The 10,028-nt window shown below is 42.6% G+C and overlaps 1 long non-coding RNA gene across 1 annotated transcript; it reads left to right on the top strand.

The window, feature by feature from the left end:
• The first annotated feature begins 217 nt into the window (after positions 1 to 217).
• LOC120974834 (uncharacterized) lies at positions 218 to 2,742 on the top strand. The gene is made up of 3 exons (XR_012203687.1): positions 218 to 304; positions 1,018 to 1,977; positions 2,076 to 2,742. It is a non-coding gene; the product is annotated as an uncharacterized lncRNA (long non-coding RNA).
• The last annotated feature ends 7,286 nt before the right edge of the window (positions 2,743 to 10,028 follow it).

Below are 10,028 nucleotides of genomic sequence, written 5' to 3'. Positions count from 1 at the left end.
ATTACGTAAGATGATATAGCTGGAGCTGCAATTTCTTAGAGATTTCCCCCTCCCAACATGTCAGGATTCCAATCCTTGAGGGGATGGATGGCACCGATAGCCTGCTGGATATGGGGAAGTACGCCTGCCGACCCTTGGAGCTCCACTGCTGGCAGCCATGAGTCATAAGAAGTGGAAGTGATGAGTGGGAGCAGTAGCTCCTAGATGTGGATGCCGAACCAGTTAACGGGAAGCGCAGCTCTCCGACTATATCTCAGCAATCGATGGGGAAGGTGAATCCAGAGACTCCTGGATGGACAAAAAGGTTAGTCTGTAGCATCATTATCCTCATCAGATTACCAATTAAGGATTATAGGTACGTGTAATTAGTTAATTAAGTGCTAGGAACATGCCGTTGACTTGTAGTTGACATTATAGCTTATTTTATAGTAATAAGTTTGTTGTAGGGTGCTTCATAGGATATGTTCTGTAGTTCTCCAATAATTTATGGAATATACCACACTCGTCATATAAGTAATGTTGAGTAATCAATTTTTAGGACACCAGAAATTTGCAAATGTGATCAACTAAGTCATGTAGGGTGCGGTTTTCCACAACTTGTATTTTTGTGCTAACAGGGTCAGTATTAAATGTCGAGAGGACGAAATGCATGTAGGAAATTATTTGAGGTTGCGTGCTAAGTCTTGACGATGCAAAAACCAGCAAAAAAGGTGAACTAGTTTGTGAAAGAAATGATTTTAAATTTCTATATTATTGATATACAGGGGAAGCAGGGTTAGAGAATACACAGTCATGCCGTTGTGAATGCCCTGCACTGACCCAGTTGCTTAGGTCAGAGGACAATGGTTTGTAAATGTCTAAGCACAAGGAGAAATACAATCATTCACTCTCTCCAAATTGGCGGTTAACCGTTCACTGGCCGTCCCAAACACATAGATGTTTACAACATAATTAGGAGATTTTTTGGTTAAATAGAAAAGTCCCCTTCACTAAGCGATCACTGAGAGCATTGTGCAGGAACTTGGGTTGTGACCAAGCGGATGATGATGTGAGGAAAACGATGGAATTATTTAAGGAGTTGGGTGCCAACAATCTGTGGTTCACATATCGAGTTCAAGCAGATTTGGAGGGCCGAATAAAATGTTTGATGTGGATGAATGGTAGCAGCCATTTGCGACTACAGGCGTCTGCGTGGTTTACAGGCGAGATGAACCCTAGAGCTCTTGGCTGGACACAACAGTATGTGCATTCAGTGCTACAAATTCCAAAAAAAGTGGGTCAAGCCTGAAGTGATGGGTGTATATGCATATTTTTATTGTTGTGAGGGTGCTCAAATAAATTAATCTTGACAGTGATGAAGAGCATTTTAACAAGCAATGTATCTCGATAATTAGCAGTTATTTTGGACAGAAATTTTTCATTGGCATCTGTAGACAGTGCTGGTACATTTTGACAATTATTTGACATCTTTAAAAGTGGATGATTTCTGTAGAAGCCTGAACATTGGTGTTCGTAGCAAAGTGGTACTGCAAAGTCAATGTGTACTTCTGATAACTGAAATAATATTTATCTAGGTGATGGCACAGCTAGGTGGCAGTCTGATTACTTATTGTGCCTTCACATTGAGCTGTGATATGCACACGCATATCAAAAGTTTTGACTTGACTATCATGTGTTCGACGTAAGCATCTGCTGATTTAAACATTTCTGGAATGCATGCAGGGTAACGATTGGTGTGGCTGCGTAAAGGAGGACACCTTGTCCTAATCGTCCAAGTTCGTTGGAGAAAGCAATTCGTTGGTTCGCTGAGAATCCAGGGAAAAATGTGATTGTACTGAAACTGGGTATAAGATTTGATCTTTAGGTGAAGCATACAACTTGTACTCCTGCGGGAAGGGGTTTGGTATTACATATTGGAAAAGCAGACTAAATGTTTAGAGGACAAAATGCAGGCAGGAAATCATTTGCAGCTGTGCGGTGAGTACTTCATTTTGGAATTCTCCATGTAGCACTGCTGGTTTGTTGTGATGTCAATGGCCAAATCTAAAGTTCTGGATGTTGTTTGTGCTATGCAGGGAAGGCTGGCGTTGAGAACAGTCGGTCATGCCATTGTGAGTGTTGGGCTCTTATACGATTGTTGCGATCGAAAGGCAATGGTTGGTGCATATCAGAGCATCGGGAGCAACACATCCAATCTTTGTCTCCTAATTGCGGAGAGACAATACACTGCCTTCACACAAACACATCGACGTTTACAACCGGGACTGGTGAAGCAGCTACGGCAAAATAACGTCAATCTAGCCAAGGTATACAACATCATAGAGAGTTTTTTCACCAAGCGAGCTCTCCATAATTTGTGTGGGGAAATAAACCATGAGCAGGCATAGGACGATGTGAGCAAAACTATGTAGGTTTTCACTGAACTGGGTGCAAAGGATCGACATTTCACGTATCTTGTGCAGGCTGATAAGGAAGGGTGAATCAGTAAAATTTGGGTGAATGGGAGCAGTAGATTGCAGTAAAATTTTGAGGATAACACAAAAAAATCAAAATTTTAACAACAAGGGCAGGAGGTTTGCCCAAGCTGTGTAGTGTATAAGCAGGGGGGTGAGGGGTAGGTGAGGGGCACACTCTGATTTCAGTCATCCACGTGAAGCTGTAGTTGGAATAAGATCAAGTTTCAGTGGGAGGTGAAATAGAGTGAATGGCTCTGACCGACTTATCTAGCGCCTCCTCTGTGGCTACGGGTTTCAAAATATACTGAACTGATTATAGATGATTCTGATTAACAGCTGTAAGTTTAGAGCATTAGCTCAGTTCCTGTGTATTGTGTTGATATTTTGTAACCTGAATGTGATGTGACGGTGTTGGAAGCGGATGTATCAGAATCATCTTTGAACCGGCGTGGCAGTCAGTGCAGTTTCAGGTGTCTCCGATGGGTCATTGCAGGTACTATGCCTGGCTTTAGGTGCAACTGTGTGTAATGTACAATAATATATTATAATGTAATAAATCGTCATGTGTGAACGAACGCCTTTGGAACAGAATCATAGCTTTAACAGCGCACATCGTGAGCGAAAATCGGAGCCGGCCTATCCCATAGATAACGGCGTCGACTTTAATAGTTGTCAGAGTGGGCCAGATGTGGGCCATCGGCTCTTAAAAAAAGTCGGTATACAAAAGTTATACCTGGGCCTATACATGTCGGGGTGGTAATCTCGAAGGGGCTGAACGGGAGCGATAACGAGAGCATGTGTGCGCGAGCGCAGAAGAGGACTTTCGTACTGTCCGTTTGATCTCCTTATTAGTTAATATCAGCCGTGAGATGTACTACACAGTCCTTGCGTGATATCCCACATATACCTCCTTAAAGGAATATTTTAGTTTAGCCTTACGGTCTTAATTGTAGAGCTACGATCTAATAAGGATGGCAGCATTTTTTCCTAAAAAAAATGGAAGAAATTTGTTGCGTGGACGTGAGAGTCCTAATAGATTACAATTGGTAGTTATCCTAAAAAATCAGATTACAATAGGCATTTGGGTGCAACACGTATTGCTCTCCTTCCTAACTCTCTTCCCATAAACCTTACATACAACTGAAAAGAAAAAAAACATCTCTGATTCTTACGTCCTCCACAAGTCCTCTTTCCTATTCAATTCGTCCCACCTCCCATGCGTGGACAAATAGAGAAATTATCTCAATGTATGCCGTCAGCTAGATCTTATTGGGAAAACTCCATCCGGTAGGCATATTTCTAACCCAACTCCCATTGATACGTGTTCTAACTGCGCAAGATGGATAGTAGCCTACATCTTCATGTGCCATAGCAGGTAAGTATATGCTGTAGGTTTTCTTGCCGAACGTCCAATCTCGCTGATCAGAGGTAACTATACTCGCTTGCGCTCAATCAAGAAAGGATATTGCTGATTTTGATCCGACAATACCATGACCATGTCCCGAACTATCTCAAATTGATTAGTTGGTTGCAATATAGAGAGGTGGTTTCTGCTCCAACCTTCCACGTGATTTTTCCACATCATGGAGAATGTGATCCGGCGGCTGGACGTTGGACATAGCTCGGCTCTGACAGTTTTCTAGGTGATCCTACTTTTCTCTAGCCAATCTGATCTGTTCTGTTCTATTATGTTAAGGGCATAAAACAAATTGATCTTTTATGGTTCTTTTAGTGTTGTAGAAACAGACTTTTAACTTCTTTTAGTGTTGTAGAAACAGACTTTTAACTTCTATAATTTGCAAAATTGAGGAGGAGGTCTGCAGTTTACAGTTTGGTCGCGCTGATCTATCAAGGTTAACTTTCATACAACTTTTATTGAATAGATTCAGTGGTGGAGCTTTTTTTAAGAACATATATATTTGTGCATAATCATAGACCTCTCACACAATCATCCATAATTCATTACAAGCTTTTGCCCGTGTTTCTTATGTACTCTTAATGGGTTACAAATTATGATCCATTATGTACACATAGTAAATGGTTAGTAAGAACGTCAACGGGCTTTCTAATTAGTAGGATGGGTTCAAGTTAAAATCATTATTTTACATGTGCACATGAATTGCTAATACTGGTATTGTTTACATCCTCCACCTGATGTTTCTGTACTACTTGTCTGGAAGGATCATCTGCTTCTTAAGGTCAAACATGATTTTATCTATGAAATTCAAATTAGGATCAACTCTTTGTATGCACAAAAATCAAAACTTTTGCTTATTCTATGTTTCTAATCTATGCTTTCCCTATGTATTTCCTAAGATTTGAGATGGACTTTCAGAAAAGTTAACCATCACGAGATTCCAAATTGTCAAACAACAGTTTTTTGCTAAGTTTTAAGCCAAAGGGTGTACTGACACTTAGCATTGACTCGGATATATATCTTTCAGCTAAGGCTTTTCTAGATGCACCTAAAATATATTGTATGCTACGCACAATTTTTTTTCCATATATGACTAAGGATTTTGGGTTTGATAGACGAGCTGTTTTGACGAGAGCTGTATGTAGATTTACTTTTGCCTCCTGCGTACATTTTCCTATCCTTCAATTTTTCTTATTATAGCCAGTCGATGTTCAAATATATACAGTGGTACACTTGCCGTCCACTTAAGCAGTTTTAACAACCAGTTAATCCTCACAAAAACAAAAAATAACCATAGGATATTAATTTTATGGCTTGGACTAGATAAGAGACCGTGGGATGTATCGTGTACAAAAGAGTCCTAGAAGATCACGTCAAGGAAAAAAGTCCTAGAAGATTACAATCTGTAGTCTAGGCTGGTACAACACCTACTGCTATCCACGCAGACGTCTCCTCTCCTCCCAATCTCTCTTCCTGCAAATCCTACAACAGAAAAAGAAAATGCATCTTTCGAAAAGATACATACATCTGGTGTTTCTGGACGTAAGATGGAAGTGTTCAGGAGTCCTAATGTATATCATATAATTCGATCGACCTCCTGTTGGCTAATAATTTTAGGCCACTACTACGAATCAACCGGCTGATAACAAACAAACTTAAACCTCCTCGCCAGCCGTCAGATTGCCCGATGCATAGCCCTTAGATCATATGTCAACGCAGAAAATCGCACGCAGCAGCTCGCCGTCAATCCCACTGTGCCTCGTCTGCGGTGAACACAACAATGGTGCTCGCCATCAATCCCTTCTCACCGTGGAGTCTGCGTCGACGACCTCACAGCACCGGAGCCACCGGCCGATCCCCAACGCAGCCGCACCGGAGACGACGGAAAACAAGTTTCAACGCAACACCGACGACCCTAGGGAAGCTCCACTGCAGCTCCATGGCAGCACCGAGGCGCGAAAAAAAGCTCCGACGCAGCACCGTCAGCGTCCCGGCGAAGTTCCATTGCAGCCGCGGCGGAGCTCCATTGCAGCCACCAGTGTGCGGCGTTCCGACGAAGCTCCATTGCAGCCCCGTCCGCGCTCCATTGCAGCCACCGGCGTGCGGTGTTCATTGCAGCCCCGGCCGTGCTCCACTACAGCTGCGGCGGAGCTTCATTGCAGCCCGGCATGCTCCATTGCAGCCCCCCAGCACGCTCCATTGCAGCGCGGCCGGAGGGGGCGATGCAGCTCCGGTGGCGCTTCAATGTAACCACGGCGGAGCTTCAACAACCTCGCTCCATTGCGGCGGCCATGGCGGGCGCTACGACGCAACGCACGGCGATGACGGCGAAAGCCGCGATGCAGCTCTGGTGGCGCTTCAACACAGCCACGGTAGAGCTTCGACAACCTCGTTTGCGCCCTACTGCAGCCCCCGCAGCGTGAGGATGAACAGGGACAAAGATAGAAAAAATGGGCACCGGTGTCATTGTTGCCCACAATAGCACTGATAATAGCAATGCAATATAAATAACATTTTAGGGCAATATAAAGAGTGAAAATATGCAGTGAGCCAATGGTATAAATTTTATTATATTAAAATGATTTTCATACCCTAGCACTGGTCGAGCGAAGTCAAAAAACCACTTGCTTACATATTTAGTGAAAAATAAGAAAAAGTAAAGGTAAGTTGGGAGCATTTAGTTTGTAACTTAGTGAAAACAGTAGGCGAAAGAAAAAAATATTTTGACAACAATGTTCAAAACAAATGATACATAAAACAAATACTTATTAAGCAAAAATATAAACTAATGTGAGACTCACATGTTATAACTTCCTTCTCGACCTTTAATCTTCTTCATTCAATAAATCAATCATGGAATCATTCGTAGTGATTGTAAATATATATTTATCCACATAGCAACTCAGGCTATCACTCATGAACTGGTCACCCATGCAAAACACTCTTGAGAATATTCATTTCCTCGTCGATTTTGTCAACTGGCAAAATTAGCACCATTTTTAGAAGTTGATACACCAAAGGAAAAGCAAGATGTTTCTTAGTGTCAGCTAACACTTCAGCAAGATCTGCAATGTGATCCAAATTGGCAAATCATTGGTCTCTCTGGACATCGCCAATTTACGTTCGAAGTTCATGATCAAGATCCATCAATTATGTTGAATAAAAGTCATCAGGATAAAACTCAGCTAGTTTAAATAAATAGTCCAAGTTGAAAGAAATATTTAAAATCTGCTTTGTCTCCACGGTCCTCTAATTACATATCTCGGTTTCATCTCATGTTGCTTCTTAGGATTCTTAGTCTATTGTGATATTCTTTTTCGATCAGCTGAATCTGAAAGAAGTTCATCTAAATTTATTTCCCCTAGAGTAGTACCACCAACGTTTGATATACTACATAAATCTATTTAGGTAGTCCTTTCACGACCTTGAAGTCTCTGTTGGATCAGTGTCTCCTATCCGCTTCAATAGAAATCTATCTATAATCTTCTAGTCCTAATAGAATCAAGGAGATAAATTACAAATTACAATCTTAGTATTACACACATGTATGTCAGTGCCTCGGGTACCTGGGATGAACCGAAGTGGACAATCAAGAATTGCAGGACTAATTAGGGTGACGCGGCCGGCCCGCGGACATCGCCGAACCAAAATTAGCATCGTCCACCGTTGTGTAGTTCCCTGATAGCAGCGGTAGGTGTGCAGAGGATTTGGGGATCGATGTCATTGAGGAAGCGAATCTCTTGAGAGATGCGCGCGTCGTGACCTACAGCGACCTGGCGGCCGGCTGCGTCCAGGGATAGGCACCAGATTGATTGGGCCTTGTGGACTGCGTGCTAGGTTAGCAAACAGTTCCATACTTCTTCTTTACTGTTGTAATTATCTAACTTGCCTAAGACTTTGAGCTTTTGTTCTGTGGTGGGCTGGGGTCAATCGATCTTTTTTGCTGGGGTCAAACTCCCAAATCGGTAAAGCTATTAGCTGAAGCATCGAATGGCATTGGTATCAACTGACACCAGTGCCTACACATGAGCTTCGTCCTGGATGAATCAGGCCGCTCTCCTGCGGTGGTGCCTCTCCTCTGCCATTGAACAAGAAAAGGGGGAAAAAGAAGGAAGCGATGGGCGGAGAAGATAAGGTGGGAGCAGTGGGGGCACACGTGGTAGCGGAGAGAGAGGTTTACATGAGAGAATTTTCAATGCATGCAATGAGCCTCAAAAAATAAAACTGCATATGGATGTCATCGGTATATGCGGTGCAATAGTTTGCGTCCATTCCATACTATTAGTTCCGCACCATATTTTTTGTTTGTTTGTTGTGAAAGTTTTTTTTACCTTGTAATAAAAGTATGTGTACCATACGAATTACTTTTTACCTTCATTATATATAGATTACTATATCTATCTATATGCCTACTAATAAGGAAGGAGCGTTTCGTCGATTTTTTTCATCCGTTCACCATTTGTTCTATCCGAGGTGATACTAAATTCTTATGCGTTTGTCTGCTAGAAAAAAGAATTTTCGTACGTGGGCTGCGTGTTGTGTCTCAGCGAAGCAAGCCCCTTATTTTTCTGCCGAAGCAGCTGGGAAAATTCTATTTTCCGCAACGAGCGATAACTAGCGCGTTGTGCCACCAACCGGGACCAAAGGCCTCTGCTTCCCGCCCTTTGGGCTGCTGAAAAGAGACCATTAGTCCCGGTTGATGCCACCAACCGGGACTAAAGGGGGCATTGGTCTAGGTTGGTCCCACGAACCGGGACCAAAGCTCTGGGTATAAAAGTAGCACTTAGAAATTTTACAGAGTTCATCACCAATTGCCCCTGACGATGCCGAGCACATCAACGCCGCCAGGCTGCCCCGACGCTATCCGCCGTCGCCGTCACTCTCGTCGCCGTCGCCCGCGCCCTTGCCCCGGCCCGCCGTTGCACGCGCCCCTGCCCCGGACCTTCCCCACCGTCGCCGTCGCCGTCACCCGCGCCCCTGCCCCAGCCCGCCCCCATCGTCGTCGTCGCCCCTGCCCTGAGCCCGCGGCCCTGCAATTAAAAGTTAGATTTTTAGATTATATATCTTGTTTTTTTCAGCTTTTTTGTTCATTTAAATGATAATTTGCTTTTTGCTTTTTTATAAAAATGTATATATGTATGTATGTTCTCTGTGTATATATGTTCATATATGGAAAAGTTAGATTTTTAGAAAAGTTTTATCTATATATGTTCTCTGATTTAGTACATTTTAGGTTAGTTTCATTTTTAGAAAAGTTTTATATATTTAGGAAGAAGGAAGAGAAGGAAGAAGGAAGAAGAAGAAAAAGTTTTATATATGCAAAAGTTACATTTTTAGAAAAGTTTTATATATCTAGCTAGGAAAGGAAGAAGAAGAAAAAGAATGAGAGGAAAAAGGAAAATAAGAAGAGGAAGAAAGGAGAAGAAGAGGAGAGGAAAAAGAGGAGAAATAAATAAGAAGAGGAAAAAAGAAGAAAAGGAAGAGGAGAAGAAGAAAGGGATAAAGGAGAAGAAGAGAAAATATAATATTTTCTATTTTTTCTTCTTCTCCTCTATTCCTTTCTTCTTCTCCTCTTTTTTTTCTTCTTTTTTTCTTCGATCTTATCCTCTATTCCTTTCTCTTCTCCTCTTTTTATTTCTTCTTCGTCTTCTTATTTTTTATCTGGTATGTCGTTGTTGATATACCCCGTCCCGATAACTTCAACACGAGGAGGGGGGTCGATATACCCCCTCCCCGATAACATTATTTTCCCATGTATGTATGTCGTCGTTGTCGATATAACCCCCTCCCGGATAACTTCCACATGAGGGGCGGTCGATATATATATACCCCCTCTCGACTACGATAACTTATACCACGGGAGCACCCCCCGGCCCTCTCGCTCGACCAAAACTCTCGAGGACACCCAAACCCTAGAAAAAAACGATGTCGGTCTCCTACCCCCTCCCGCCGCGCCCCTACCCGACAAACTCTCTCGAGGCCACCCCAAACCCCTGAAGCGTTGTCGAAGCCACCCAAAACCCTAGAGAAGCAGCGTCGAGGCCACTAATATGATTCCTTATTGTGAATAGCTAGCTAGTTCTACGTTTGCCACTAATATATCCATCTATCATGTTTGAATAATAATTTCCATGTTGTAAATATTTGCAGAAACT

Source organism: Aegilops tauschii, chromosome 2, assembly GCF_002575655.3.
Source record: "Aegilops tauschii subsp. strangulata cultivar AL8/78 chromosome 2, Aet v6.0, whole genome shotgun sequence".
NCBI lineage: Eukaryota > Viridiplantae > Streptophyta > Magnoliopsida > Poales > Poaceae > Aegilops > Aegilops tauschii.
This window is presented reverse-complemented; position numbering and strand designations above follow the sequence as displayed.